We start from the raw sequence: 19343 nt of genomic DNA on the forward strand, positions 1-19343 counted from the left end.
CCCCTAAAGGAACAAGGTCAAACAATGACAGCTTCTCCCAGAAGTTCTCCACCAAAAACTACTCAAAACTAGTCAAATCAAGATCAATTCAGATGCTCCACTAGCTGCCTGCGTTGCAAAGCACCCCATTACACTAGCTAGGTGCATTGTAACGCACCTAAATGCACTACCAGGGTGCGCTGAGTGAGAAAAGCCAAGTGGCAGTGTCATTCCGCGAGGTGTATAGACAATGGAAGCTTCCAAAATCTTCCTCAATGACACTTGCCTCACTGAGTTCGACCAAAGACGAGTAAGAGGCTCTCAGCCTCCAAGTGCAAGCAAGAACTGACAGAGAGAAGCCACAAGTCAAAACATAAGCTGACTCATCCTCTCTGCTTACATCTATATATGGATCCCTCATCCCAGAGATCCAGAGGCTGGAAAATTGTACTTTGCAGAGAATTGCTATTGGTTTAAGATTGAGATTAGTGCATTGGGTGATTTATGCTTTGTTGGAGGTGAGGAAGGGATTCCTTTGCTGGGAGGTAGATGCTGGATCGGGACTCACTTGGTTGTATCTCCTCTTGGACTTTCTTATCATATCAATAAAACTATTTGAGTTTCTCCTACATGATGTGTATCAATGATGCTTTGTTATATTTGCATGTTTAGCTTAAATCTGATCCTAAGCTAGTTATGAATGTAAATCTATGTCTTTTGTGTAGTTTTCCTCTTCTGTGATCTTGCAGGAACATGGTGAAGCTGAACCAGTAAGGGAGCAGGCAGCAGGAAGCGAACAAAGAGGAGAGCGAGTGGATCAACAAACTAGCGAAAGACAGAGGTTAGTTACATCCTTCCTCTTCATTTACATTTCATAAAGAAGAATACGAAAATAGTTTTCCTTGTTTGTTGCTAAGGCACTATCACACCTTAGAGTGGGATAGGGGCGTTATGAATAGAAACTTTTCCCAACAACAGTAGTTGTCCTTTGGACAAGCTCGATTAATGTCCCTATAATCGATGCATATTCTTATTGTTCCCTGTTTTTTGTTAACCAGAAAAATATTCGATACCCAATCCATTAACGGGATCAGATAAATGAAACCTGCTTTCAAGAGCTTTTCATCTTCTGCTTTAATTGCAACAACTTTTCGTGGGTGAATCTGACGTAAACGTTGCCGGACGGGTTTAGCGTCCGGGTAAGTCTTGATCTCATGAACAACAATTGCGGGATAAATTCCTGGAATTTCGTCGTAGGACCAAGCAAACACGTCACGGAATTCTTGAAATAGGGCCTTGTATGTCTGAATTTCATCATCTGTACACGAAGCACCTGTATGAATGTTCTCAACAATTCCAGGCTTAACTGAAATGTCAATGGGAATAGTTTGAGATATTTTTCCCAAATTCAACTCTGAATCAGGATGTTTCATGGGATTCTGAGCTTCCTTGACATATTCAGCTGTAAAAATTGATGAGAAATCATTTTCAAAATGATCATCCTCAGGTAAAAACGAAGATCTATGATGGAGATCGTCCCATGGTAAGTCATCTATACACAGGACTTCACGAAGTTGTTCGTCAGATGACACAACTTCGGGAAACGCTATTAACTTCGAGCTTGATGTGAAAAGTGATTCCTCACGGACCACATTCATTTGGTTGACTTTGGTTCAACACGGGTCGGAAAAAGACTGCACGGCTTCATAGGCAATTTCATATGGACTCAACGGCATAGAATTACCAAATGAGTCTATTTCAGATTCAGAAGGAACGATCCAAGGATCGTCATAATAAATTGCGTCTCATGTAATCATATGAATGGTTGCAAATGAAGATGATGTGTTGAGTGGAGGAAAAGGAAAAGTTCCCAGTAAACCGACATCTTTAACTAATCCTACACCAACATCCTTATATGGGATAGTCGTTTTACCGACATGCTGGATACTCTTTGAAGAGGTTAGGTCGGATGAAAAGTAAGTCAGCTGGTCTATTGTTACGATCTTTCCATTATGTGGAAACTTTATTACTCGGAAGACCGATGAAACGACCACTGTCATAGCGTAAGTCCAACTTCGACCCAAGAGAAGGTTGTAGTCTAGAGGGGCATCAACCACCTCCACATCTAGACTAACGGTTTTCCCTTCAACCCCTATAGGCAAATCCTGTAGAATGCCAAAAGGACGGAACCCACGGCCATCAAAGGCCTTAAGGATTGTCGGGGATTGATTTAGTGAAGGAGAACCAAGCGATCTCCAACACTGCATCGACATAATACACGTGGAAGCTCCCTCATCAATTATAGTCCGATGAATAGGCCTGCTTTTGACTATCACTAGGATTTGGAAAGCCATTTGGTGAGGTAAACGCGGTGTACTATTTTCCACATCAAAGATTATTAGGTTCGGGTCCTGAACATCAACAACTCCTATAGCCGACAAAAGTAATTTGCGTTGTGCTGGGCATGATTGCAGCACTTCCAAAGCCGACATTGCTGAGGGTGAAACAGCTAAGTCCTCAACAATGTTGTAATTCTGGGCTGCTCTCGCATGTGGATTGAAAGCAGACCTTCGAAGTACACCCTTCGCGGGCGGTTTGATTACTAAGTCTGGGTTAGGCTTCTCGATCTATAGTGGATCAGAACTAGGAGCTGAGGACGATGGATTAGAATGAGAAGATTCTACTTCTTTGCCATCAACAGGACTTTTACTACCATAATCTTGCGATCGAGTCGCAATCCTTACATGAGACATCATCAAAATGGTTTCTTCAGTGGCACTCGAGGAAGAACCTATCATTTTGCTATCTTTTGGAAATGGGTCCTTCAAGACAGCAGGAATTTGGGAACCCTTGACGATCTTCGCAACCTCTACTCGATGAGGGCAGTCTCTTGTAAAGTGTTCTTCTTCACAAATAAGACATGGATAATGAGGCTTGTGCTTTTCATCATTGGATTCCGCCTTTTCAGTTTTCTCCTTTGGAGTTTTGTCTGCTTTATTCTTCTTCTTGCCTTTCTTCTTCCCACCGGATTTTGATTTAGCCGTAGATGACTCTACAACGTGAATATCGACGGAGAGTTCAGCAGACGAATCTCCTGTCGGGGAGTCTAGTAAGGTTATAATAGGAGAAGAATTCTTGGAAGACTTCTTCTTGCTTTTAGTATTCACCGTACCAATCATGCCATCAGCAACATGAGACCCTGACGGAGCAGCAACGATTTGATTTGACTTAGGAAGATCTGGGATCTTTTCGTGTAACATACCTGACTGAGTATAAACTAAGTCAAGGTACTGCGCTTGAGCAATCACTTGCTCCTCAGTAACTACTCTGGCCTTAGATACGTCTTCAGTAATCTTCGGTAAGAATGATTTAACAAACCATTCAGCTAAGATCTTGTCCGGGATAAAAACTTTCACTAACCGCCTTCGACGTCTCCATTCATGAATGTGATCGTAAATATAAGTGGACATCGATTGTTTTAATGAAGTTAGTAACTTCGTGCCATTATCATATCTGACCGGCAACTGAAAATGAGTTAAAAACGAAGTAGCTAACTAGCTAAAATTATAAAAAGAGGCCCGTGGTAACTCAATGTACCACTTGGTCGTGAGACCAATGAGAGTGCGCTGAAAAAGACGCAAGCGGATCGAATCATCCGAGATGGAATTTGAGGCACACCAGAGGTGGTAAGTCATCACATGATTCGACGAGTCCTCTCCATACTTACCCTCGAACTTGGGAATGTCACTGGGCAACTTATTAGGCATTGGCGGCCAGAACGGAAGATAATTAATTGGATCGTTCGTTAGGCACGACAAGTCCAGTAAATCCAAAGTTACGATAAATGATAGCTGCCGATTAGGATCCCTAAAACTCTGGGTCACTATACCAGCCCCAGGAGGAGGATATCCAGGATAACTAGGAATAGGAATCGCATTTGGGATATTGTATCCTCCTGGAAAACCAGGATTAACTGGACCGTAGTGGGGTTGTTGTGACTGTTGATAAGTGTACTCAGGATACGGTTGATACTGGTAAACTGGATGCTAAACAACAGGACCGAATTGGTACTGTCCCTAGTATGGTTGATAAGTGAATTGTGGTTGACTTGTCACAACTGTACTTAAACCAGGTTTTCCTACAGGCATTTGAACCGTAGTTTGAATTGTGGATCCAGACGATGGTAAAGATGTGTGAGGAATAGTTACAGGGACAGTAGAAACCAGAGCTGTCGATACTCCAGAAGTAAGTGTGGTAGATGGAACAGATGTTGCGGCAGTTGCAACAGTCGTTTGAGATGGAGTACGAGGCGAAATAGGCCCAGACTGAGAAACTACCGAAGATACAGAAGTTTGAATATTAGACTGGACTAGTTGCTGGGGTGAACCAGAAACTAAGGGTTGTCCAGTTTGAGATGACAACTGTACATTTGGCTGCAACACCTGTTGAACTTGTGATGGATCCCACACTATGTTTATTCCGGGGTATTGAACCATAACAGGTTGAGGATATTGAGATCCATAACTGGGTTGAGGGAAGGATTGATAAGTGAAAGGTACATTTCCCGTACCTTGAACATAAGATTGACCTTGGGGTGGTTGGAAACCTTGACTCGAGTACTGAACTTGGGGTAGATACCCTGGAGGCATATACTGATACTGGGGTTGACCTTGATGTATAAATTGATACTAGGGTTGACCTTGGGTTACATATTGAGTCTGGGGTTGACCTTGAGGAATGTAATGTACCGTAGGCACGTACTGTCCTTGAGGTTGTCCCCCACATGCAAATTGTGTACCTTGAGGTTGCCCCCCAGGCGTTAATTGAGGCTGCCCCCCAGGTGGTAATTGGCCACCTTGAGGTTGAGAAGCGGGAATAGAACCTAACATCATAATAATGTCTTCTACACTCAACGGCTTTGCACCATTGCTTCCAGTGAACATCCTTTGTTCGATGGGTTGAGGAGATGCTCCCAAAAAAGTACCAGACAGAGACTGATATCCAGCAGGAACAGAAGGACCGCCGTACAAAAAAGATTCAGGCGATTGACTAAACATGGACAACTGACCTGACATATTTACGGGAGTATAAATACCCCTAGGTGGATAAGAAACACGAGGTGGTGAAAAACTCGACACTGAGTTGTCCAAATAATTAGTTAAAGAAAGATACCAAGTAGTACTTCTAGGTGGACTGTAAAAAATGGATTCACGCTCCCTTAGATCAATAGTGGGTTGATTTTCAGGGATAGGGACGCCTATTTCTTCTTCTGGAGCAAGCTCTTCAATAGCTCTCAAACCAGAAGGAAGATTTTCAGTGATGACTCTTTCTACCCTAGGTGAATTAGGAACACTAGAAGCCGGAGAGACTAACCCCGATGTTGGAGTAACAGGTTCAGATATCTTAGGTTCTTTGCCTATATCACTAGTAGATGAAAAACTACCAGCAAGCTCAGAAACCGAAACAGCTTCAGGATTATATCCTGTTTCTGGACTTGGTAATCAGGATGAACAACCAACGAAGACTCTCCTTCTTCAGGTGACCCTACTTTACTGCCACTAGGAGTTACAAGGACTTTCAAACCTTCGTAATGGCCCGGGACGTCTTTAGGAGGTTGGCCCCGAAGTCTACGGGACTTCCTCAACAAATCAGCCACAGTTACAACCTCAGGAGACTGGCCCCGAAGTCTACGGGACTGTCTTGGTAATTCAGCCACAGCTAAAAACTTTTAACTACTGCACACGTAAACAAAGTAAAATCTCAAAGAAAACCTCCTAAAGTCTCTAAAGAACCAAACAAATTCGAATCACACGCCTAAAGAATCTAGGGCGTTAAACCAAACACAAACAGTAACCTTCCGGACCGAAAACACTAGTTGGTGATGAAATCCAACATCGCCGAATTCAGTACAGAAGTGTCGGGTGGAACAGTTACCCCGACAACCTGCTTAATGAATAGACTGGACCAAGTTCCTCCACTTAAACCGTCTCGAGTGAAGTGAACCCCCCAGAAAATCCAAGTGAGTCTAGCCGACGTCTACTCCAGGTACAGTGGGATCTTCCCTCCACCGTCACCTCAGGAAGAATCCTAAAGATAATAGTCACTAAGGTCACCAACAGCAACAAATATACCTGGGGGAACAGTCTACGATCTGATAGCACGCAAGGGCAGAGTAACAAGCTCAATCCCCTTACCGTCTCCTTGACAATAATCCAAGGTTTACCGACAAGTGACCCCAGGCTCCTCGATAATGGTTAATCTGAGGTTTACCATTTGTAGTACGTGCGTATCTGGCGTCGTTCCCAATGAAGGAGGATTGATTCCCTCACTGGTTTGGACACGATCTCGAGCTTCTCCTTTAAGAGGAGCTTTCCCAGATTACAAATGAAACAGTTGGATTTATCCTACCACAAGATAAGCTACTTGTTTGGTTTTACTGTCTTGGAGAGTTAATTACTCTCCTACTCCAAGACACTAGCCTGATCTATATTGCTATTTCAGAGCCCTAGTAAATAAAAAGTTACTAAGTTGATTTTACTTTAAGCATTAATTTTTATTGCTTTTCTTTAGGACAAAAGGTAGCGGAGATTAAATTGATGGTGTGTAGACTCGACTCAAATCCACTAAAAAGATGCACCTAGGATGAAACAAAACAATCTTTCCTTTTCAATGAATTCCCTAGCTAAGAGAGTTGGAGAATGCAAAACTTATAAAGACAACTTTCTTGGCAATGAAAATCAAAGAAACAATCTCTTTTATCTTTTCCAAAGCACACAACACATGACCACTAATTATTTCACGAAAGCTTCCTTTCTCTTTTCAAAGACTTCAAACGCTACTAAAACAAACTTTCCTCAAAAGAGATTTTGTATTTTTTCCTATTTAACAAAGAATGTAAAACTACTTAAAAAATCAATCTTAAGATCTATGACAATCAAATCAATTTAAGATCTATGAAAACGAAAATCAATTTTAAGATCTATGGAAATCTAAGAGAAATTCACCTAAGAGAAAATCTAATGAGGTAAAAGCCTACAAAATATAATTCCAGGATGTTTTACTCAATTACAATCCAACCAAGGACTAATTCATGCAGAATCATAAACTAGTCAAAAACAAAATAAAAAGTTTTTATTCTTTTTATTAAGAATGAAATTCACAGCTTAACCAACAAGCCTTCTTGAAATTCTGCAAAGAGACAACACAAACGTAGGTTTCTCACAAAGGTGGATTTTACGAAAGGTCTGACTCCTAAGAAGACTGAAAAGACCAGGGAGGTCCAGGGTTTTTACAACTTCTAAAGCCAAAGTCACTACAAGACCAATGCAAAAATCAAACCTAGGGCTAGAATCTCTTTGAACTTCACTAAAACCCTTGACGCTAATGAAACAAGCTTAGATGAAAACTTTTGACAGGTAAACAGTGGATCTGGGCAGCAAAAACAAGCTATAAACAAAATCTAATAGGAGAAAAAGGAAAAAATGGAAATTTTCCAGGCTTTTGACAGGGTATGCAAGCAGCCTATTTGCACAGGTGCGGCCACGCTCTATGTACAAACAAGAAGTGCATACAGGTACGCACTGTGCTTAACACAGAGGGTGCGTACTGCTCTCAAAATCAAGAAAAATAAAACCTAACTCAACCCTAAGCTATTCCACCCAAATTCACAGTCAATCAGTCAAAAACTAGAAAGAAATCAGATTTTCTCAAATCAAAGTATCAATCAAAAGAGAAGTCAATCACATCCATGGAGTTCCCCAGTGGAGTCACCATTTTGTCATGCGGAAAGAGTCAATTTTGCAGAAAAAGCCGACCTCCCTAGAAGCTAATGCTTTCTAGTGACAAACAAAACAATCAAGCACTATCTTTCCCTAAATATGCATTTAGAATAAAAGCAACCAGGTGTTTAAGGCTTACCTTTAGTCCAACGCTTGTTTGTTGTAGTCCAGCCTCTCTGATCCAAATGAGCTCCTTCTCCTTGAAGCCTACATTCACTAACAAGAAAACGATTACATAGCACCTGAATAACTCATATAATAAAACATATTCATCATAAACACCAAGGACTTTATGAAACAAATTATATATAACAACCTGTTGAGAAAAATGAACTTAATTGCATTAATTGGAAACAAAAGAAACCATTACAACCAGTGCCTTGGTAATGTGCAAGTCCCTCCCAGGGTCTAGCAAGAGTTCTCCTTTACTTTGATCAGCTCACCCACTTCCAAATGAAGCTAAGAAAGGATTGGAATCTCTCCTCTCAAGCTCTAAAAGGGAGTCCTAATTTCAGCAGCATCTACCCTTAGGAATGTTCATCTTTCAACCTCCCCTCCCTCTGGCCCAATGCCTGTACTTATAGTGCTTTGGAGGAAGTTAATTAGGTCCACCATGAATGGGATAAGCCCCTCTTTCAATGGGATAGCTCCCCTCTTCATGGGATAAATTCCTCTTTCATTGGGATGCATGAACCATCTGGAGGCGCTCAATCCACATCAAACCATCTTCTAGAATGCTCTAGAATCGACCACAAGTAACTCTTTTGGAGTGAAACTTGTGCCTTTTGACCTTTACAGGAGTATGCACCCACCCCTTTATAGACAGAGCGTACAAGTACGCAGATGTTATGAACTTGAGGTGCGTACACGCAGGTAAGGATAAGAGAAACTGCGTAACTAGAGTTATATATATTTTTAAGGACTTTCTCTCTTTCTTGGAGTTTGACATGAGGAGCAGAGGTATAAGACTTGCCAAGGATGACAGTATGACTATTGATGGAGCCATACTGACTGCAGATAGTCATGGTGACAAATTTTAGTGTAACACGGACCTTGGTTGGCAACTCCTTATCCGTTTGGTATAGCGGGTACGACTGGGGATAATGGGACCAGTTTCCCAATCTAAGGGTGTGTGTGTGTGTAGAGTTGGATGATGCTGATCTAGGAGTACTTAAAGCTAATTTAATTCAAACTTATAAACTAACTCTATGCTCTTGTAATCTAATGAGAAACAACGCATCTAATCTTTGCTAACCCGGGGTGTATTTCTTCTATTATGCGATCTAAAGAGATTTCGAACAATAACTGGTAATAAAGATCATTCAGCTATCATAAGAATATAAATCAATTAAGATAAACCACTCTGCATAAAAGGTTAAGCAAAACAGTTGTGAACAGCATATCACATAATAAGTTATTCATATATCAAACACAAATAAATGACTCCACCATACAAAAGTGCCAAATGGTAACCCACACATTCATGCATTAACATATAAACAACTGAAAACTGTATATCACTTTAAGAATATAAGCAGAAATGGTCAAGAGATAAAAGTACCATTTATGACTGGTTCCACTCATAAGCTTCAAGCAACAATGATTTATCTCTACTTGTTCTAACATCTACTAAGAGTACAAAAGTGCAACATTAGTAGCAGATATCAAATGCAAATATTGATAAATCTCGATCCAACCATTCATCAAAAACCCCCTCCGAGGGTGCAAACGAGCATGTTCTGAGGACAAGTTTTTGGACAAATTTCTGGACCCTTCTCCAAATGCCTGAGAAGGGTTTAAATACTGCTAAGTAATTAATCTTAATTACATAAATTTAGGACACGGTTTTAAATGACCGCCCTTCTACTAAAGCAAAATTATTTCTAAAAATTGAATCTAATTCCTAACCATTTCTGTATTTGCTCCTTAGTGCTGTAAGCATGCAACATTCGCCTGGGAAGAGTCGGCTGGTCGTCTTCTCCTTTCGTTTGAGCTACGAAAATAGAAATAACAAGCGCTGGCACCACTTTCTGGCAAATTAGAAGATATTTTCGAAAATCTTCCTTCTGGCTTGGTGTATCCACTGTGTGTATACTTGGTAATAACCCAAATTTCTCTCAAACTGATTCTGCTTTTGCTATTTCGGTTTCTGACCTTGTGAATGACTGAATAAGTCAGGGACTTTGCTCTTTGAACAATTTTCTGTATTAAAAACTACTTCCGTTCTTTGTTCCGGGCTTTTCTGGTGCGTTTTCCCTCTTTAGCACCTTTTTTTTTTTTTCTTTAGCAGGCGTAAGCTTCAGGATCTTTTGCAAACATGTTGCTTTTGTGCACCTTTGATTCTGAGTTTTGGATGGCCTATTGACATCAGTATCTGTTGAGTGATACTCCGGAGTCTGTGGTCCTATTGCATTCGACATCCTTTTGTGAAGGAATCTCTTCTCTGTTCTCCGAGCATCGATGCTTTCCCCCTTTCCTTAGATGTTTCCTACACATTGCTTTATGTTATTTGTTGTCTTACAGTTTACGCAAAGGAAAAGAGTAAATGATGAAAAGATTGACATGAAAGCTTTAAGCTCTAATGAATGCATAATCATGACACCCATAATGAACTGACTCTTCGAAAAACACAATGCAATCCTTCCTGGATACTTTGGCATACAATTTCCTTTAAGGCGCGCGCCCAATTTTTGGTCTACAGACAGCTTTTCTTGAATACTGTGCCGAGGAAATTTTGCGATGGGTGATTTCTGCGACTTGCATCGCAGTATCAAGGATCGCGTCATCAAGATGTGTCATCGCAGGAACTGACGATCGCATTTATTGCAGATCGCAACATCGCAGATCGCAAATCGTAGATCGCAAATCGCAAATCGCGCTTAGTATTCAATCATTGTGTGTTGCTTATGCGATGTTGCGATATGCGACGTCGCATATCGGCCGTCGGAGATTCCTTAAGTTTTTTCATTTAAGAGTGCTTCATAATATATGCGATGCGATGAATTTCGCGTCGCTTCTTCGCAGCTTATTATGCGCATAGGAAAACGTTTCACTCTCTTCTCGCGATGCGATACAACTTTTAGGGAGTCAAAATACAAAAATTTTGATAAAATGTTTTTTTGGATTTTTATTAAGGGTCCCCATTTGCTTGGTGTTATTGCTAATACCAAACAAAGAGGGGGGGGTGTTGGTGGCCACAACATAAGGTATGGAGGGGTCATAGGAGGTCCTAGGTGGCCTTCTAGAGGCTTTCACTGCAATCAGACTTGAAAAAGACACCTACAAGAAAATCTACAGGAGGTTGCAAGGGATCTACAGGAGGTCTACAGGAGGATGCCGAGAGCTGTTTTAGAGGTTTTGAAGGTGGGAGAATGGGTGGAAAGGGTATCTGATGGCTAAGAGGATGTGTTAAGGTGTCTAATGTTCATCAAGGAGGATTAGGGAAGAGAAATAAGGTTGGACTTGTTCAACCAAAGAGAGGAAGGTTCATGGGAAAAGTGCAGAAAATTAGGGAAGATTTATGAGGGACTTTCGATGACCTATTGAACATGGATCAAAGAGTGATGGTGATGGCTGATTGGTTGAATTATTGTGAGTAGAAATGTACTACAAGAGAACTGGAAATCAAACACCGAGACTAAGCAAGCGAAGAAACGACATACACTGAAAAACATAATTGTTCATCAAGCTAGTCTAAATTATGATCTAGGGAAGTAAATGTTGAACAATGCCATATGGAAAGCAAACATGGAAGGAAATTTATTGCATAGATAGAAATGAGCATAACTGGAATAGATCTAAAGCAAAGCATTAATCTTCTAGCAAGCTACCACACTAGAAACCCTATAGCAAAGGCAAATCAATGTTTTATGTGGAAGCAAGAGGGTCTTAGTCATAGTTCATGGTCCCAAAGGGGAGAAAGGAGACGAAGGCTCTGTTGATGGCCTATTTGTATCCTCTTCTGTCACTATTGAACCTGCTACGACATATTGGAATGGAAACAACCTTGTTAAATTACCAAAAGAAACCTATTCTTAGCTAAGAAAGAAATCTATTTATCAACAACTCATTCATAAACTGAAACAAAACATATAAATACAAAACAAGAGGTGCCTAGCTACATGTATTGGGCCCTAACCCAAGAGCTTCAGCCCTCTGAGGTAACTCAGTGCTAGCTTGAACAAGATCTCATCTTCATTATCAAAATAACAATATGATTACATGAAACTTTCAACAACAGTAAGCTCGACGTTGAGTAGAGAAAAGACGCAACAAAAGTGTGAAGATTTCACTAACATCAAACAACCTAATGAGGCCCTAGGACTCTCTACTTACACAACTAGAGCTCCCAACAACTCCCTTAAAATCAGGAAGGCTTGGCTCCCAAAACTTGAGATAGACAACATTTATCTTCCACTTGCTCGACTGCCTCTCTGGTGCATTGATGTGGCTGCTTGTGCTCTGAGATTTCTGAAGGAGAATTTGAAGTAGGGAATCATAAATGAGGGGAAAGACTCCTATAAATCCTCCCCCTTGTCTTCTTCAAATATTTTCTTCCAAATTTTCATTAAATCCTTGTCTTTCTCTCCAAAATTGACCAAAAATCTGCACTAAGCACAAATTAGACTTCAAGGCATAATGACCAATCCAACTCACTCTATTAGCATAAATATAATAAAAAACATGCAATAAACGAATGAGAATGGTGGATTAAGTTAAGTTAGGAGGAAAAATGAGACCATATAATTACCCATTTATGGGGCTCATCACAATCAGCCACCCATTCATTTCAATCCTATGCTCAGTCGCACCCTCAATGGAATGCATCTCATCAGGGGTGGAGGCCCCACTACAACTCTTTTCTCGCTCTTCTACCTCCACCACATACCCAACCACAACTATTACCTTGTTCTCGACCAAGGCAACCCTAAATGCCTGCCCAGCCAGATCTGAACCAGAAAAACAAACATGCTCAGTAATTGTATAGTGCAGAACCATCATGCACAACTTATGTTGTGGAGATTCAAGAAATTAACTTGTGATCCAAAAATGTTATCCCAGATATCCAGCCTCCACCCAGTGAGGTTGAGGAAGATAAATATGAAAGCGAACCTAAAGCTAAACCACCCTTTCCTGAGAGACTATGCATGAAAATCTAGCCTACCCCAGAAGAGACTGAACGCCTAGGAGAATTGAAACATTTATGTGTGCAGATTCCACTTCTCCAAGCCATAAAATATGTGCCTATCTATAATAGGTTGATTAAAGAGAAGTTCTTTAGGAATCCAGGAAGGCGCAAGAGAGATGCCCCAACCATCAATGTCATAGGGCAACTGTCCAACCTGATGTTGGGGCAAATAATCTATCCAAAATATATGTACCCTAGAGGCCTAATAGTTGATGTCCACATCAATGGCACAATGGTCCCACATACCTTGATTGATCTAAGAGCTGCCATTAATGTAATGACAAAGGAAACGATGCTCAAACTTAACCTCCAAGGCTCCTTGAGGGAGACCATGATGCAGTTAGCAGATTGCTCCACAGTGACCCCTGAGGGGATTGTGGAAGATGTGATGATCTACATTGATTCTTGGGAGTACCCTGCTAATTCCTTAGTTCTTCAGCCAAAGGCAAAGCTCATTGGGTATCTCTCATTCTGGGAAGACCCTCGTTGGCTACAGCCGATGCCTACATTAGCTACCGAGTTAGGAACATGACCATAAGGAACGGGCATATGTCCAAGCAGTTAACCCTATATCCTCCGGCCCAACCCCTGCTATAACATGATCTATCTCTCTGTTTTGGGGAGGAGGATGAGGATGAATTTTATTCTACACCACTTTGTACATTAGAAATTGCCATGGGGGGAAACTACAAGATGAGGATGATATGATTGAAAATTCGATTCAGAATCCACCTCCCAGTGTATCACCATTAGAAGACCCCTCCACTGATCTCTGTGTGGCCAATAACAGTTCTCTCCATCTTAAAAATATAGGGTTTGGCCCAGAAAGAACATTGAAAATCAATCCATCCCTATCTACTTCCCAGGAGAAGGAGCTATGCAGCATACTGAGAAAACATCTGGATGCCTTTGCCTGGAGTTATAAGGAGATGAAGGAGTGCACCTTGTAGTATGTACTCATCATATATACATCAAGGAAGATTGCAAGCCAGTTAGGTAGCATCAAAGGAGGATGAACCGAACACTTAAAGATATTTTTAAGGAAGAACTGCAGAAATTGCTTGATGCAGGATTGATCTATCCCATCTTTGACAGTGAATGGGTCTCTCCTTTGGTGCTAGCTCCAAAGAAAAATGGTGAGTGGAGAATCTGTGTTGACTATCGGGAATTGAACAAAGCCACTAAAAAGGACCATTTTCCTTTACCTTTCATAGATCAAGTGTTCGATGGTCTGGCAAGGAAAATAAATTTCTCCTTCCTAGATGGGTTTTGCGGGTACAATCAGATTCATACGAGCCCAGAAGACCAAGATAAGACCACTTTCACTTGTATTTGGGGTACCTTTGCATACTGGGTCCTCCATTTTGGTTTGTAAAACACTCCAACCACTTTCTAAAGAGTGTTATTGAGTATATTTTATGGACTCGTTCATGATGCAATAGAAATATACATCAATGATTTTACTCCTTATGGTTTTGACTTTCAAGAAGATTTACCTAACCTTGGAAAATTTCTAGATAAGCGTATTGAGATGAACCTATTCCTCAGTCTAGAAAAATGTGATTTTTTTATGACTGAAGGGACCATTCTAGGTCATGCAATATCTCCACAAGGACTATAGGTGGACCCCAACAAAATTGCCATCATCTGAAGGGTCCCACCTCCTCAAAAGGTGAGACATGCCAGAAGCTTTCTAGGCTTAGCTGGATATTATAGGAGATTCACTAAAGACTCCAACAAGCTAGCCTCTCCTTCGTTTGGCCTCCTATGCAAAGATGTTGATTTCATATGGTAGGAAAACTGTCAAGAAGCCCTAGATACCTTGAAGAGAAAGCTAGTGACTGCTCCAATTCTCAGAGGCCCAAAATGGGCTACCCTTTCACATTCACACAGATGCCTCGAACAAAGAAATATGAGTAGCCTTAGGAAAAATTGATGAAAATTTACCTTATGCCATATAATTTATAAGCCAAAACTTGTCAAAAGAAGAGTTAAACTATACAGTGATCAAGAAGGAACTCCTAGCTGTCATGCATTCCTTAAACAAATTCAGACATTACATCACAGGATATCAAACCTTTGTGCACACTGATCATGCTGCAATTAGATATTTAATGAGAAAACTAGATGTAAATGCTCACATTATTAGATGGTTGCTTTTACTGCAACAAATTGATCTGACATTATTGATAAGCCTGGTAAAGAGAATGTTGTTGCTGACTTTTTGTTTAGAGTAAATTTTCCTGCAGATGAAGAAGGAACAGTGGATGACCAAATGCCAGATGAACACCTATTTGCTATATCAGTACTCTCTCCATGGTTTGCTGATATAGAAAACTACTTGGTTTCAACATAATTCCCACCACACCTATCCTCAAAAGGGAAGAGCAAAATAGTAAGGGAAAGCACCCCTTTCACCTGGATTGGAGGCAATTTCTTCAAACTTGGCCCATATCAGATCTTGAGAAGATGTGTTGATGAGCCCCAAAAATGTACAATTATTTGGGCTCATTCAACTTCCTAATTTGGCTTAGTCCACCATTCTCATTTGTTTATTGCATGTTTTTGATTATTTTTATGTTAATAGAGTGAATTTGGTTAGTCATTATGCCAACAAGTCTAATGGGTGCTTTGTGTAGCCTTGTTGGTCAACTTGGAGACAAAATTGAAGGTCTTAATGAGCACTTGGTAGCCAAATTCGTGGGAGAACAAGCTAGAGGATTTGTAGGAAGGTGTCCCCCTCATTTATGGACCCTTACTTCGAATTCTCCACCATCCGCTCGGAGTTCAAAGGCCACCAAATTAATGAGCACAAGGGCAGCCAAGCAAGTCAAGTTGGACTGCTGTTAACTCCAAGTCCTGGGTAGCCAAGTCCCTAACTTTTAGGAGGACTGTTGGGTCCTCAAATTGTATAAATAAGAAGGCTTGGGGCCTCATTTTGGTTAGCTAGTAGTTGGTCATTTTTGGTAGCTATTTGGTAGTCAATTCATTTAGCTAGTTAGTCATTTTGTTTTAGCCATTAGTTAGCCATTTTGTAATTTGATTTTCATGCAATAGACTAGCTTTGCTTTCAGCTCATTCTCAAGCTATCCTTATGGATAGTTTTGATGTACCTTTCATTTCTTGATTAATAAAGATGGATCCAGCTTTGCACCAGCTCTAACTCTCTCTTGGGAGGCTGTAGTTCTTGGGGTTGGGCCCATCTCAAGCGCCCAGTACCTCCCTTGTTTATATTTATGTGTCCTTGCTGCGTTCTTGAAATAAAATCTGCTCTTTAGATTTAATTCGTGCTTTGTTACTTAGGTTTCTTTTGATGGTTCAAGTAGCTTCTCATGTTTATAATAGATTGGTAGGAGTTTGTATGCATTTAGATCTTTTGGCATGTTCTTTCTCATGTGATGTATATGGTTCTCTTTTCAAACAAGGCTGTTGTTTATTCATTCATTAACCGTTGGATTGAGTTAGCTAGGACTTGGTTTGTTTGCAAGAATTCATTGATTTGTTTGAATAAGCATTGTGTAGGGCATCTCTATCACCTTCATCACCTCCTCGTTCATCTGAGCCTCGTTCAGATCAGCTCCTCCATCACCAAGTCTGTTCGCTCATCTCCCATCTTCTCTTTTGCCAAGTAACCTTACCTTCTTCTCCATTGTTGCCTCAACTACCTTAAAGCCAAATCAGCCTTCCACATATCATCTCATCACTCCATCCATCAGTTCCTAGGTCACTTCAGACCCCCATCCTACCCCTATAACCATCCATGCATCTTCCATCAACCATCCATCCTCAAAAATCCAATTCGAAAACATCCTGTAGAAGACCTACAGGACTATCCTGTAGAAAACAGAGTATCCTGTAGGATCCTCCACAGCCATCCTGTAGGAGGCCACTCTCTCGGTTGCTGAGCATCTGAATGCGAGGAACCTCTGTGGATGGATGCCAAGGATCCCTAGGGACCTCTCCTAGCCTCCCCAACCTATCCCACGCTTTCCTTCCTTCTCCATCCCATCTGCATAACCAAACCCTAGTTAGCACAAAATCACAATCATTCCACACACTCAAAGGAAAAATACAAAAACATAACTTTCATGATGCAAGTAGTTTAGATCCATGCATTTTCACTTATTAGAGGTAATGACAGCATTGGTAGAAGTTGCATTTACATTCTTTGCATTGTAGAGGTTAGACTAGTTAAATTAGGGTTTCCTAGGTTTACATGCTTTGATTTGCTTTCGGTTCATTTTTGTCAATTAAAGTAGCTTTCCTTTGAGATTAGCTTTCGTCCATCAATTAGCAAGCTTCTTCTGAGAGCCTATAGAAGTTGGCTTGAGCCCTAGCGGACTTGTGCCAGCTGACCAAGTGACAACTGCGACAAGAGCTAGTACTTGTGCATATAGCACCGCCGCTTCCAAGTTTGTACGAACTACCGGGTTGATAAAATTAAGAGACAGGAAGCCCCAGGAGTTGTAGCATTATTGCTACAATACTGGAGCTCACCATCTTTTTGGCGCCATTGCCGGGGAAGCGGCAGAGTATTGGTGATTGTTGCTATTCTTCTATTTTCTACTACAACCTTCTGCTAAGTAGTTTATTTCATTTCCATTATGCAATTTCATTTACGCAAAAGTAGATTAGCATTTCCCACTTTCATAGATTAGCATTTCCTGCTTTCCTAGAATAGCCTTTCAATTCCGCATTTCAATTCTGCAAGCGTAGATTAGTGTTTCAATTCCGCAAGCGTAGACTAGCATTTCATTCTTGCAATTTCATTTGAGCAAAATAGATTAGTCCTTTCCTGCTTTCATTTCAATTTCGCAAGATAGTTAGTTGCAGTTCAATCTATTTCATGCCTTGTAGGAGTAGAGGTAAGTTAGAAAAATGATTGCACAACACCCCCACTGCTTCACACAGCCAACGTTCTTCTTCGATGGCTGTGATGAAAGAACCCCTGGGTGGACATCAAGACACATCTGAAGAACCTCTAGGGGAGAAGAAGAAAGAAACACTCCTCTGAAGCAAATGGCTACAAGCAGAAATGATTGGAGCAGTCCCTTGTCCAAAGATGAATTTGAAAATCAGATCGAAGGTTTCAAGAGTGATATGAGGCAGTTTCTTGCCATGCAACTGGATACCTTGCGGATCCAAAAGAAGCAAGAAGAAGCCAAGAGGGCTTTGGCAATTTTTTGTCCTAGGTGCCTTAAAAAGCATCCTAGGAACGAATGTCCAATGCACTCCCTAGAAGTGTGTTTCATCTGTGAGGAATACCATCCTACAGATCAGTGCCCTTCCTTGCCCATAATCAAAGCTACATATCAAAGAGCCAAGAGAGCCACTGAATCACTCTATTATATGAACCAAAGGAGGCCACATGGACCCATACCCTACCAGCAGGAACTACAAGGGACACCCGAGACCTGTTATGACCCTTACCAAGCCACCTTCATGCCTTCTTGGGGTCCCCCTGCTCATCCTTCCTGGTCTACACCTCCTCCTTGTTCATATTCTCCTTGTTCCTTCACAGATCCATATTATGCCCAACCAGTTGCTCATTCGTTTCACTCTTATGCTCAGCCACAGCCTCAGTGGAATGCACCTTATCAGGAGTGGAGGCCCCAGTACAACTCTCATCCCGCTCATTTTCCTCCACCACCTGCTCATCCACAACCATCGCCTCCTCCTCCACCTAGGCAACTCCAAATTCCTACCCAACCACAATGCCATCCATCTCCATCTCAATTTCACACCTCCACTCAGCCACCCGTACCTCCATTTCCAAAACCATGCAATGGAGCAGCTCAACCCAATTGCAAATCTGAGGCACAACATGTGCAAATGATTCCTCGTGAGCTCAATGATGTTCACCAAAGCTCAGGAAAAGTAATGCAAAAAAGAGATCATCTTGAAAGCATGGAAGGACCAAAAGCAAAAGAAGATTCAAAAGAGGAGATCAAAGAACCATGGGCTGCCCTTGATGAAGAGAAGAGATCAGAATCAGAGATGGAGAAAGTTCCCTCATGGTTACCATCAAATCTTCCATGTATTCAAGAGAAAGATCAACAAAAGGAGGAACATGAGAAAGTCATGATAGAAAGTGACATGAAGAATGATCCAGATCAGCAAAGGGACCAAGGATATCAAAGCTATATTGAGACATGGTTCCAGACAGTCACTAAGTTGCAGCAGTACTCTCTTCCTCAACTATGTTTGATCCCTTCAAAGTCAGATCATTTGGTCTCTGAGATCTGGATACCTGTCAAAGCATGCATTCTGAGCCGTTACATCATCTTGTCTCTAATCTCGATGTGCACATGGCTCCATTGGAAGTATTCTTATACTTGAAAATGATTTTGTTTTTCAAGTAGGGTAGGGTAGAAAAAAGAAAAGAAGAAAAAAATGAA

This window comes from Pinus tabuliformis, chromosome 8, assembly GCF_031772625.1.
Source record: "Pinus tabuliformis cultivar Carrire ecotype Pingquan chromosome 8, CPIR1, whole genome shotgun sequence".
Taxonomy (NCBI): Eukaryota; Viridiplantae; Streptophyta; class Pinopsida; order Pinales; family Pinaceae; genus Pinus; species Pinus tabuliformis.